The sequence below is a fragment of the Colias philodice genome, chromosome 28, assembly GCF_061535455.1.
Source record: "Colias philodice isolate Cphi_HAF_F1 chromosome 28, ilColPhil1 Martin Lab GWU primary, whole genome shotgun sequence".
In the NCBI taxonomy this organism is placed as follows: domain Eukaryota; kingdom Metazoa; phylum Arthropoda; class Insecta; order Lepidoptera; family Pieridae; genus Colias; species Colias philodice.
Genome location: NC_143113.1, coordinates 3,631,475 through 3,646,806, shown reverse-complemented (window position 1 = coordinate 3,646,806; position 15,332 = coordinate 3,631,475).

The window sequence follows — 15,332 nt, the reverse complement described above, 5'->3', positions numbered from 1 at the left end:
AATTTTACAACGAAGTTGGTAATTTTCATATACTTTATTCAAAATTTTTATTAACAGTTTCTCAAATCATTATAAAAAACATGTGTGAAAAATAATAGTAATAAAAAACACAATAGATTATGACATTCCATTTAAAAGGATGTAGCTTGTAGAATAATAATAATAACCTTTGAATCGATTATAAGGAAATCATCATTTAACATACATTTATAGACATACTAGCGGTCCGCCCGGCTTCGCCCGTGGTACATGTTTACGTTTTCTCTCCATAAGAACCATCCTCGTACTTCAAGGAATATAATAAAAAAAGAATTATCGAAATCGGTTCAGCCGTTCTCGAGTTATGCGCTTACCAACACATTTTGCGATTCATTTTTATATATAAGATAAAAAAAGATATAGATGAATTAAATACGTCATAGACAACTCATTTTTAATATGAATAACCAAAGATTCTATATATTCTGTCTATGGAATCGTGAAATATGACAATTAATAAAAAGTTGTCAAGGGAATCATGCAAAATTATAATCACACTTTTCAATGTTGCATGAAACGGTAAAACTCGTTTTAATCTGATAAATATCTTAAAAATCTTACGTAATAATTGAACATATTTAGTATTAAAATTATATGGAATTAAATTAAATACAGAACTTTGAATTATTGATACCTACATAAATTGGTTGCATTAAAATTTAAAATAGCTTACCTGTTGCAAAGCCTTGGACCACAAAATTATTAAAAAAAACCGCTCACACGTCTTTTACGCACAAACACAGATTCGTAACTGGCTTGAATTAACGCCACCCATTCACGTCACAAGATCAATTTTAAAATCAATACTTGAACGTCCTTAAAACACTATGAATCGATTAAAATTATACAGAAACTGGTTGAATATGTTAGATGGCGCCATATTAGTGCCAGCGCACTGGCCGAAAGACGTTAGACGTTCGTTTAAAAATAATATAAAAAAAAAGATAAAAGCGCGCGAATACGACGATCGGTATGCTATGGTCTATGGAGGAGGATTTTGGCGCGCTTTAATTTTTAAGGGTTCTGTATAATATTAGGTTTCGGATGATATTCGATTTAGATTAATCATCTCCGTATATATTATACTAGCGACCCGCCCCGGCTTCGCACGGGTGCAATTCTGATACTAAATATACACTACAGAAAAACTGTGAACGTTGTATTAGGTATGTATATAAAAACATAGCGGCCCGCTCCGGCTTCGCACGTGTATAAAATAGATAGCCGGGCGGCCGGTACCGGTACGCTACGTCCCGCAATTTTTAAATCTGTAATATCTTCGAAAATATTCACTTAAATCATACGGTGTAAAGGGCAATATAGATCTATATTAAATGAACAATGTATTCAAGGTATTTAATTAGTTAAGGATAAATGCTGTATTGGTTAAAATCGCTTCAAACGACAAAAAAAGTTATTGTGGGTTATCCATAAGAGATAGATATATACCATCGCGGACTTTTCTGTAGACCTTTTCAATGTGTATAATACTTAGTACATTATTTTGATAAAACTCGTAGGGTTCAGCCTGCGTTTGCAATGTAAGCGGAAAAAATGTAATTTTTTATGACATCACATTAGAAACTTCAAAAATAACAGTACTTCTCCACTATTTAATGGATGTTATTATACATATAAACCTTTCTCTTGAATCACTCTATCTATTAAAAAAAACCGCATCAAAATCCGTTGCGTAGTTTCAAAGATTTAAGCGTACAAAGGGACATAGGGAAATAGGGACATAGGGACAGGGAAAGCGACTTTGTTTTATACTATGTAGTAATACGTAGGTAATCGTGAAATTTCCGTAAAGGAAATTGTTATTTGAAATGCATGTGGAAATACTTGAGCCGGAAAATCTTCCTCAGAAAAGTTATTTCTTCCGTAGTAGGTATATGAGTCATCAAAAATTCTGTGTATAATATATATATATATATATATATACATGCAAATTTAGAGATTTTTGGTTTCCCTTATAATTGAAATTGTATTTCTTCAATGATTCGACACTGAAAAGACTAAGATGAAAAGTTTATTACGCGTAACTGCAAACATCTACTGAGCGTACATTTTATTATTTCATCTAAAGGAAAAGGTTCACAACGAATTCTAACTACTTACTAGAATCCTTAAAAGCCTGAAATTTACAGCTCCTTTTGATATATTATTCTTTCGTCCATCATTTATCGGTACTTAAATTAAATTTCTATAATGAAACAAAAAGAGGTTTCTAAAAACGTCAACGGATCTCCAAATCCCTTCTCCGAAATGTCATTGTTCAAGGTTGTTTTCGACACACAAATGTCAAATGCAAATATATCCAACAAAGATACACATGAACACTAAATGATATTCTATTTGTGATTTTTAAAAACGTCCAACCGTCGTTTGTTTTAGAGAACACATTAACACGTTCACTGCGGCACCTAAAATGCCAAACTTACCGTTGTTGCGGCATGTCTTCCATACTTCACATCGGCAAGTTCACCACTGTGCGTCATGAGCCATTTTTATCACATCGCACCTTCTGACTTTGAAGGTTAATAATTTCATGAAATTTCAAGATATTTCAAAAAAAATTTTTTCAGATAATAGTATATATAGTCTAGTATATACCGCATGAATAGCTTTTAGTTTGACCGAATAGTTTAAAAGATATGAGGGAAAATGTAAACCCCTGATTTTGTGAAAAATTATTTGCCATCCCGCACTGCGTTGATACGGCATGTTTACAGTAATAGCGATGGGAAACACTGTAAAATAAAACATCGATATCGATATAAATCAATTTTGTATATTTCAGTCTGTTTGTTAACAGATAACGAGATCGTCGATACAAAAAAAAACACATATAAAACAAGGTACTTGATAGAGTACTATCAGGAAATTGTTCAGTAACTTTTGTTTTAATTTGTTCAGTAACTTTTGTTTTAATGTTTTATATTATTTTCACAACTGTCATCACATTTTTGCATTTATGCTACGAAATAAAAGAAAGTAAAAAAACTAAAGCCTTTTAGGGATCATTGTCATTTAAAAAAACTCAAAAGAAAAGTGATTCGGTCCTGGTGCATCACTATGCGAGACTGACACGCGGCGCGCTCGCAGTACAGTGCGGCATGAGGTGCTTGTCCATGGCAAAATATTTGACATGCCGCACACAAAAGAAACGGTTATTTTTCTATGCGTTGGTCCAATATTTTGCCATACGATTTTTAAACGAAATTGAGTCCTACTTCAAACTGTGATCACAAAAATATATTTGTCTCTTTTCTAGTCATTGATTAACATATAAAAAACCTCGCCGCACCACGGTGAAAACTGCGATTTTGGGCGCCGCACTGTGGTGTAGTCGCTGATGGCCCGATACTGGACATGCCGCAGTGAACGTGTTAATAAAACATACGTGTGTGGGTGTGAAATATGGACTAAATACGGGTAAAAAGACAACAGAGAGAGAATATAAGAACCACAAATAGAACGTTTTTTTAAATTGTTTTTTTTTTTCAGGTTACCAGTTAATTTTGCACAGATAATTATTATTAAAGTACCTATTTGGTAACACGCGGTGTAACGATAATTTTTTGAATTAATTATATTGAATTATTTTGAAATATTTTGAAGTTGATATAGTTGTAAATCTATGGTAGAGTAATTACAATGAATATTAAAGTTTTATGGCATAGAACAAAAGAAAGAAATTTACTTTATAAGTAATTTTCATTTTAAATTCTCTAAGTGTCCATAAAATCTCGGAGCTTAAAACAGTACCTAACTTTTATTAGCAACGGAAAGTTAACAACTGAGGAGGGTCGGAACAAAAACCGATAAACGACATGCTGTATTTTTTTCTTTTTTTTTTGTAATTTCGATGCTTTTGCATAATTTTACATGATAAGCTTATTGAATCTGTTCTAAAGCCGATGAATCTAGTAGAAAAATGCGCTTCAAGTTAAATGATCTATACAGATACCGATAAATCCACTGATGAGGTAAAAGAAAATTGATATCTTAACAGAAACCGATAAATCCTACATAAATTTGATAGATTTTTATAAGGTTGAGACAAAAACCGATATATCAATTTTTAATTTTTAATTATTTAATTCCTCATATACTTAGTTTTAACCAAAAATGTTAATGGTTTTTTCACAAAGCGATAAATCCTTAGTTGATTTTTTCAAAAAACGATAAATCCGGATAGTCTAAGCAAAAACCGCTATATCCATTTTTTTTTATTTTTTTTTTCGTTTATTACTTCACACACGAATCTGTTGATTTGGCCACCAAACAATGTTGCTAATGTTGATATATTAAGATTTTCTACTCTCTTTTACCTAAAAAAACAAAGAAATAAAACGTTTTTTCCGATTTGTCAAAAATCTTAGAAAGTGGATTTAGCGGTTTTTGTTCCGAAGCTCCTCAACTAACATAAATTAATATCATAATTATTCATAATAATTCAGCCATCATGCGTGAAGTCGCAGAAAAAATCTTAGTTAAGATAATAGATGACGTCACAAGCTTAAAAGTTAAAATTATTAAGTTCTGACGTCAGAATAAGACAATAGTTTATGTAGTATTTATTATAAGTATAGATTACCAAACCTTTGAGCAGCTGTGATCCTTCATCATTTCAGCTATTATATAAAAAAAACCTAATTTCATACCTTCTAAATATTGAAGTTCTGTTTAGCTTATCTCTCAGTTAAAGTGACAGATAGTGTATTAAAATATAACCATTGATTTAGTAATTATTTACCTACTACGTAAAACGTACGTAATAATATAACTCAAAAGACTCGACTTCAAGTCCTGAAACTGGCCGTTAATCTTTTAAATATAATTTTCCGGCTGGAAAACTTAACATATTGTAATTAATTGTATGCCATTAATTATATTAATGACGTTGTGTGATAATAATTGCAATAATTTGACATCAAATGTCGTGTGGCCCATTTGTTTGCCACAAGCAAAATCATTATCTGGTAAAATCTTCTAATTCTATACAATGAAATCTCATTGCTCGAAGCAAGGCCGTATTACACAATTAAACTCAGATAATTATATCTTAACAACATTATAAATATTCATTTAGTTAAAATTAACTGAACGAGGTTATCCAATTAGCTATTAAAATGTCAAGAATTTGAGTGAGCAATTTCTTAACGTATTTGGAAGATTTAATACGTTGGGAAATATATTTAATTCGTTTGGGAATATTCAAATGTTGCAACGGATACGGGATTAAAATAAGACGACATTTTGATTTACAGATTCACAAGAATGTAGGTACGGTATACCTATTGTTTTATTTATTTATAATGTGTGCTTTGGGGAAATTTATTTTTTTCATACTTAAGAAAATGAAAATTTCAATTTCATTAGAAAATCGTATGTCTCTTTTGTTCAGCCCAAATCTTTTGTCTATGCTTCAGTTGAGTTTATTGGATTAAAAATGGTTTAAATGTTTCTGATACCGTAGTCCGTACCATACCTACCACATTTTTAATTAATAATCGCCCAACAATAACTATATAAGATCTAGTATAGAGCTAGTTATTGTTGGGCGATTTAAACTGCATTTTTAATTCCTCGCAAAACAAAAGCATATAATATCTATAATTAGAACGCAATTAACGTTTCAGTATTGCAATAATGCAATTCTAAAATTTCACTATAAATCAAGTTACGAATTAAATCCGTTAAATCACGATCAGCTGTTATTCGGCGGCCATGTTTGTTTTTACTTTTTTTTTCACAAACGGCATTGGAATGCAAGGCTCGGCCAGTCACGAAATGGCACAGAGGATAATATTAGTGTATTATATTAGCTTAAAGTAATACAGGGACGGAGTTAATCTTCAGTTGACATAGATTTTTTACTATCCTACTAAAATTTTATCCTACTAGTCCTACTTTCTTAGTATTTTAAACGCGAAAGCTTGTTAGAATGTAGGTATGCATGTATCTTTTTTACCCTACTGAACGGATTTTGATGATAATTGGCAGTGATGTAGCTTATGTAGGTACTAGGATAAGACATATGGTTAATAACACATCTAGTTATGTATCTATAAATTTTGCGTAAGAACTGCATGCGTGATACATAGTTTATTTTAATACAGAAGTGAACACATTGTAAAGGTATTGGATATAGGATCTAATCTACGAATATGGACAATATTTTTAAAGAGAAACTTTTATTACATCGTCTCAAACTTTTTGGTCTGCATGTCGCGTGACGGTCGGCTGCCGAGTAGACCTACTCGGCAGCCGACCGTCACGCAACATGCGCTACACAAAGCAGTGTTCGGAACCGTAAACCGTTCGAACAGTTTCACTTTTACCGTGGTTTCATAAAACCACACAACATTTTTTTTTTACTACTCTAAACTGCATGTAAATTAGAAAATAATATATTTGTTGAGCCATGCGCAAAGCAAGAAATATTACGTGATGACATTTTTATTCGTCATTATAAGTTTAATTAGTTTTTTCAATTAGAATTCATGTGCATAATTAGGAAAAATTCCGACAGTAATTTTATTAGGATTTATGAATAAGTAGACACGCCTAGTCTCGAACCCACAATCTTTTATTTTTAATCGAAGGTTTTTAACAATATGCCACAACGACATATTATTTTATTTCATTTTTCGAATAGAAATTATGTCTAACTAGCTTTCCGCCCGCGGATTCGCCCGCGTTTCGAAAGAAATACCCGCATAGTTCCCGTTCTCGTGGGATTTCCGGGATTTCCTATCCTATGTGTTAATCCAAGTTACCCTCTATATGTGTGCTAAATTTCATTGTAATCGGTTCAGTAGTATTTGCGTGAAAGAGTAACAAACACACACACACACACACACACATCCTCACAAACTTTCGCATTTATAATATTAGTAGGATTCCGGACCTGTATTTTATATCATTAAGCCCAAGTCTAGACCAGTTGAAATCAAAGGTCACTAGCTAGCTTAGGTCATTCCGCGTGGGCTGTGCTCTACCTACGATTTTTATTGAAAATATTGAATAAAATATTGAATTTTAAAATATGAAGAATATTATGTAGGTACCTAATAAAATATTTAGTAAAAGCTTATGAAAAAGTTTTTGAAGATATTCATTACAAAGTAAGAAATATATTTTTTCTATATTAATAACTAGCGGTCCGCCCCGGCTTCGCCCGTGGTATATGTTTACGTTTTCTCTACATAAAAACCATCCTCGTACTTCAAGGAATATAATAAAAAAAGAATTATCGAAATCGGTTCAGCCGTTCTCGAGTTATGCGCTTACCAACACATTTTGCGATTCATTTTTATATATAAGATTAAATAACTAGTTCTAAATACTAATTTCAGTAAATCGGTTGGTAGTAGGTACTAGGTAGGTATGGTTAAAAATTTGTCTCCATGAAAACCAGTGCTGAACATGTACATATTTTAACTTCAAATAACTTTTTTACAGGTAAAATCCATACTAATATTATAAATGCGAAAGTAACTCTGTCTGTCTGTTACTCAATCACGCCTTAACTACTGAACCAATTTGCATGAAATTTGGTATAGAGATATTTTGATAACCGAGAAAGGACAAAGGATAGGTTTTATCCCGGAAATCCTACGGGAACGGGTTTTTCTTGGAAAACGCGGGCGAAGCCGCGGGCGGAAAGCTAGTTATTTATATAAATGCTGCTGGTTGCTGGTGAAGAAGTCTTATCTTATTTTCTTTTTTAATAAACATTTAAAATACGTTAAAAAATATATACTTTAGGACACCTATGAAACATATTCAAGTCGAGCTTCTTACGACAAAGTCGGTTAAAAAAATTAAAAATAAATATCGTTAACTTGTTAAAACCAAACCCGCCGGACGCGTCGGTATTCCGACCCATCCGGCGCAAGCGCGTAATATACATATATAATATTATGTAGGTATATTATAATTTATAAAATTTATACATAAGTATTACCTAGCTAATTTATACATTAGTATTACCTAGCTGTGCCCTGCGGTTTTACCCGCATTGCTCCTGTTAGTCTTAGCGTGAATATAGTATGTATAGCGTTCGTCGATAAATGGACTATCTAACACCGAAATAATTTTTCAAATCGGACCAGTAGTTCCCGAGATTAGCGCGTTCAAACAAACAAACAAACTCTTCAGCTTTAAAATATTAGTATAGGGTTGGTTACCTATCTTAACACGTTCACTGCGGCATGTCCAGTATCGGGCCATCAGCGACTACACCACAGTGCGGCGCCCAAAATCGCAGTTTTCACCGTGGTGCGGCGAGGTTTTTTATATGTTAATCAATGACTAGAAAAGAGACAAATATATTTTTGTGATCACAGTTTGAAGTAGGACTCAATTTCGTTTAAAAATCGTATGGCAAAATATTGGACACACGCATAGAAAAGAAACCGTTTCTTTTGTGTGCGGCATGTCAAATATTTTGCCATGGACAAGCACCTCATGCCGCACTGTACTGCAAGCGCGCCGCGTGTCAATCTCGCATAGTGATGTACCAGGACCGCACGCGTCGTTATCAAATTTTTTAATGACAATGATACCTTAGAGGCTTTAGTTTTTTTACTTTCTTTTATTTCGTAGCATAAATGCAAAAATGTGATGACAGTTGTGAAAATAATATAAAACATTAAAACAAAAGTTACTGAACAAATTAAAACAAAAGTTACTGAACAATTTCCTGATAGTACTCTATCAAGTACCTTGTTTTATATGTGTTTTTTTTTGTATCGACGATCTCGTTATCTGTTAACAAACAGACTGAAATATACAAAATTGATTTATATCGATATCGATGTTTTATTTTACAGTGTTTCCCATCGCTATTACTGTAAACATGCCGTATCAACGCAGTGCGGGATGGCAAATAATTTTTCACAAAATCAGGGGTTTACATTTTCCCTCATATCTTTTAAACTATTGAGTCAAACTAAAAGCTATTTATGCGGTATATACAAGACTATATATACTATTATCCGAAAAAAAAATGTTTGAAATATCTTGAAATTTCATGAAATTATTAACCTTCAAAGTCAGTAGGTGCGATGTGATAAAAATGGCTCATGACGCACAGTGGTGAACTTGCCGATGTGAAGTATTGAAGACATGCCGCAACAACGGTAAGTTTGGCATTTTAGGTGCCGCAGTGAACGTGTTAATCTCGAATTTTAATATTCCGAATATCATAATCCAGAAAACGTTTGGACATTTTTTCATAACCCCGAATTTTAAAATTTCGAAGTTTTGTTTGCCATATTATAATCGCAACTCCGAATTTCATTTGCCCATTTCTTTATTTGTACGACGTTTTACAACCCAGACGAATGAGTTCCAGACAAACGAAATCTAAATGCACAAAATCCAGATGACCGTAATCCATATGCACGAAAGCCAGATTTTTAAAATACAAATTTTTGAAATATATCCAGACAAACAATGTCCAGATTTTTGAAATTCAAATAAACGATATCCAGCAAAACGAAATCCTTCCAGGGGGTCGCAGCACGAACTTAACCTAACCTTCTGAATAGATTTTAACACTTTAACCTTTCTGTAATGGGCAAGTAAAACAATTAGACCGGGAGATACTGACACAAAATTTCGAGTCATTTGTAACAGGATGGCGGTTCTACAGGGGTCTTAGTACGCAATGATAAAAAGAAAAATGATGGTGTGATCGCTGGTATCGGTGGTTTAGTCGCGTGGGCGTTAGCCGAACTCGTCGGAAAAATAGCGAAAGTCAAACGATTTGTAACACAAAAATTTTAGTATTTACCGATAGCCCATAAAAAAGAAGTAGGCGGTAGTGTCATGCCATACTTTTCCGGTGTGACTTAAAGCCCGCCATACCGACGCGAATATGTTGATTTAAATAAAACAATTATTCAACCATTTGTACCAGGCTAACTTTTGCACAGGTAACCATCGTCGTGCAGCCATTTACGAAAATCGCCATGCCATACTTTTCGGACGATTCCAAATGGTCGCCATACCGCCGAAAATCTGCAAAAAAAATTTATTTCGCCAAACTTTTTGTACCAGTATTGCATTTGGATTTTTGGAGAGTATTTGATAAAATGTGACCATTATTATATTTGCCATACTTCTAGTAGGGGGAAAAAGTGCTGTCATACTTGAAAAATTAATTTAGTATTAATTTATATAAGTGAAGATTTCCAACACCTAGATCTTTGAAATTTTGTATTTATATTCTTTGATCCTCAAAATTCCAGGAAAAATAAGTGCCATACTGTTACAAATCGTTTGACTTTCGCTATTTTCCGACGAGTTCGACTAACGCCCACGCGACTAAGCCGCCGGTACCAGCGTTCACACCATCATTTTTCTATTTGTCATTGCGTACTAAGAACCCTGTAGAACCGCCATCCTGTTACAAATGACTCGAAATTTTGTGTCAGTATCTCCCGGTCTAAATAGCGAGTCGGTTCTGGCACTCGCCGGCCGCTGCCGCGGCACGCTCGCTTCGCTCGCTCGGCTCGTGCGTAGGGGGTCACAGTTCAAACCTAACCCAACCTACTGAGTCGAATTTGACACTTAAACCTTTCTGTAATAGGCAAGTAAAACAATAGCGAGTCATTTCTAGCGTGGGGGTCGTAGTTCAAACCTATCCTACTGAATCGACTTTGATACTAAAACTGGTCTGTAATGGACAAGTAAAACAATAAATTTACTAACTGACAATGATTATTTTCAGTCGATAGTAAAGGTATAATCACGATTGTATGGAAATCAAATAAAAAGATTATGGAAATCTGGCAATAGTTTATCTGTTATACTTATACGTAGTATGTATATTATTATTAGTCTGTGGTTATACGATTATATGGGAACCAAATAAAAAGATTATGAAAATTTGGCAATAGTTTATTTGGAAAATGGTACGATGGGAAACAAAAAAATGTATTCTGAGAATCTGGTATAATAAGATCTGTATTATGAGAATACGGGAAACAAAAAAATACTTTTTAAAAATCTGGTTTTGGTGCATCTGGAAATTGATTCATCTGGGAAATTAAAAAAGGAATTTTAAAAATTTGTCATTCATTACATCTGTCTTTTAAAAGTTCTAACAACCGTTTTCGGGGTTTTAAGATTCGGGTAATAGAAATTCGAGTTTTTAATAGGTTACCTTAGTATAGATATGTATATTATAATTTATAACTTAGATCATTAAGTAATGATCTAAGATTTATAAGCGTTTTGACATAATTATTTTGCATACCGTTGAGTAACGAGGGATAACCGATAACATGTCCCCTAGTGGGGTAAGGGCATGATACATCTGTTTCACTGATCGATTTTCTTTAGGGACAAGTAGGTGATCTGCAGCCTTCTGTGTCCTGCCAGACCGAGACATTTTTTTTTCTTCGTCTCCACCGGGAATCGAACCTCGGTGTTACGCTCACGCGTCAACCACTGTACCAAGGAGGCAGTCTTATTAGATAGATTTAAGGCTATATGTATTATATTGTTATATATTGTTATTGTTACAGGTCAAACCGGGTGTCGCCAGGAGCGGCTAGTCGTGTCATTTATTTGACTCCACAATAAACAAACACAATATTAATAAATGATTGTAATCATAATTTAATGTATGACTTTTATTAAAGAAACATATCATAATAAGAACCTTACTCCATACAAAATAAATATAAAATAGTAATAAAAATTGCAGATCATCATGATACCTTCGATTAATAACTAACTAAACTAATAACGTTAATTTGAAATTACAATGCATTTGATAAAAACGAACAAAAATATACTTATAATTACTTAGTAAGTAGATAATTAAATTACATGACAATATACTTACTATCTTCAAAAGCATCACTTACATGGTGAAGAATATTATATAGCGAATATCTATACTCTATAGATAACTAGTGGTCCGCCCCGGCTTCGCACGTGGTAGTGGTACATATTTCGCAATAAAAAGTACCCTCTGTCCTTTCTCGGGTATCAAAATATCTCCATACCAAATTTCATGCAAATTAGTTCAGTAGTTTAGGCGTGATTGAGTAACAGACAGACAGACAGAGTTACTTTCGCATTTATAATATTAGTATGGATAAGATATAGAATGCGCTGTTTAGACATAAATATTATACTGCTTTACTAATATATTATATCTATACTTATATTATAAAGCTGAAGAGTTTGTTTGAACGCGCTAATCTCGGGAACTACTGGTCCGGTTTGAACAATTCTTTCAGTGTTAGATAGCTCATTTATCGAGGAAAGCTATAGGCTATACATCATCACGCTACGACCACGGAGAGGAGCCACGGGGGTGAAACCGCGCGGTTCAGCTAGTTAAAAATATGTACCTAGTTACTCGGTAGTGTCTAGAATACCTACGATTTAAAAGTCTGTCATCTTTAGGAATAGGAATATAACATCATATCAATTTGTTACTCCGTTACAACAAGAGGGAAGAGTTTCTTTGGGTTACCTGGAAGAGATGGCTCTGTAGCCATAAGGTCGCCCATTGTGCAATTTATGTGTATTCTATTTTATGTAATGTCTGTAATTTGGTGTGTACAATAAAGTTCTCATTCATTCATTCATTCATGAAGACAAACAAACAAACAAACAGTAAGTATCTATACTACTAATTGATTTTTTATATTATATTAATTTAAACAAGTAAATTATTAAAAAAACAAAATACCCGACTGCACACTAAAAAAAGAGTGATTGAAATGAATCTAATGATACCGCATACATATTTTTTTAAAGGGAAATTTAGAAAAAATATTATTATGTCTTTATCCCGTGGGACTTTTAGGATAAAATGTATCCTATGACACTCCCGTAATCAAGACAAATCTAACGATACCTCATACATCAAAATCCATCAAGCCGTTTAGGCTACAGGTGGTCACAAAGGAAAAGACATACATACATACTTACATACACTCGAAAAACATTACCCTCCTTCTTTGGCAGTCGGGTAAAAATATGACGAGATCGAATCGATGTCCTCATAATTATCATTAATCTAATATTATAAATTACTAGCGGTCCGCCCCGGCTTCGCCCGTGGTACATATTTACGTTTTCTCTACATAAAAACCATCCTCGTACTTCAAGGAATATAATAAAAAAAGAATTATCGAAATCGGTTCAGCCGTTCTCGAGTTATGCGCTTACCAACACATTTTGCGGTTCATTTTTATATATAAGAGAAGATAATGTAGATTTTAACAATATGATTCTCAAGTACGGTAGCTAATACTCTCAAGAACTATTGTTTCCCAAATTCAAATACCTAGGCTAGAATCTCAGCTATAATGCCTTAGCTGACAACAGCTGACTGACCTCATGCATTACGTATGAGCTGACCCGGATGTAGTGTAGTGCAGGGGCCGGTTGGGTTTTTGTGGATTTGATCTGATGCAGGCTTCATGGCAGGTTATTGTTTGATTATATTTAAAGATAATTGATATTTCTAGTTTTTTAGAAACATGTACAAAATCGATCGAGTATCGAGTTTGAACCAATTATTAACAATGAATGTGGAAAAAGAAAGGTTTTTTGACTTAAAATCACAAGTTATAAATACAAGCTAGGTAGGTACAACTACACTTAGGTATTAGTTTGTTTAATCATTTATAATTTTTATATCATTATTACAAATGACTCTTGCGTAAAACAATAAGCTCTAACGGTAGTAAGTGTAGCTGTATTTTCTTTACCGACAAAGTGTTTTGGATTACATATATTTTTGCAAATTTTGAACCCAGATAATAACAAATGGATCATGCCCACTACAAGGTGATTGAAAAACGTATAACGTTATATTCCAACGTATTTAAAGCAACTTTTAACATCACTTGTAACTAAGGGCAAAATAGTTGCTAAGATAAATACCTATATATTTCCAGTAGAATCCGGTTTCTATGAGATATTTTTCTTTATGGTCTTCTTAATTAGTATGTTAATAGAGTGATTAATTAACGCGTTGAAAATTATCACTCGGTATAAAACTGCTTTACGTATCTATATATTACATATGATTACGCAACTTTTTATTTTGTAAAAAAATATAATTTATTAAAGCCTCTGTTTCTTTAGTTTAATGTTATAAGATTAATGGTAATGGGTTTCGGTTTGATATTACGTACATAATACGTTTTTGCGTACATAATATCTATTTGATATTTATTTTTATGAAAACAAACAAAATTGTACCTATGTTTATCATTAGGTTTTATTTATATACATACTTACTTATTTACTTGATTAAGATTCTTGAGTGCTACGTTTTGTAAATTTATATTAATTTCTTTACACTCATCAATACTGCAAATTGTTCAAGTTATTACAAAGATAACATAAAAAGCATAGATTGTAAACCATCTCCTGCACTATAAATCCAAAATGGCCACCCGCCAACAGAATCCGACGCTATGATGTCACGTCAATGGTGTCTAACGGATTTCCAAATAGCTGGCCTTTACTACACGAATATAAATGTTAATATGTGTTTATAACAAGCCAGTAGCATAAGTGTATAGAATATCAATTTTTTTTCAATCTTGCCATGCGATTTTTTCCTTTTCCCCAACGTTTCAGTTTCAGACTTTTTCTTACTACCTTAACCTTACTTACTATAAATAATCTGTGGTCTTAACTACGAAAATAAACAGAAAAAAAAATTACTTCAGTTATAATTTTTCTTTAAGTAAAACTTCTTTAGGCACTTTGAGAGTAAAATTTCAAGTTCACGACAATACCATCACGTCATGGGGTGAGGCGACGATTTTGGTATCTTCTTTTGGTATAATTTGTCAAAGAAGTTTCACTTCTGACACGTGCGCTTGGCACACACGCTCTTTTTTTTAATTCTGCGATGTAAGAATTTTACAACTTTATGTGCCACGTAGATAAAATTATTTAGCTAATGAAAAGAAATAAGTAAATTTCACAGATTTGGTGTGATAAATATTTCGTGTTTAAATTCATCTTATAAATAACAAGTTTTAGCGAAAAATGATAACATATTATATTATTATTATTAACTATGTGAATATTCACTTTACTACAAACTAATTAAAAACTATAGGTATTTTATATTTAAGTAGTGGTTAGCTAAAATTAAAAATATGACATTTATTTGTTGTTAAATTATTTATTTACCTTGGGAAGCAATATCCACTCAAAGGGAATAAAAAAATAATATACTTAAAGTGAATATAAATGAGTGTTTTTAGTTGAATAACTTGTTTTTC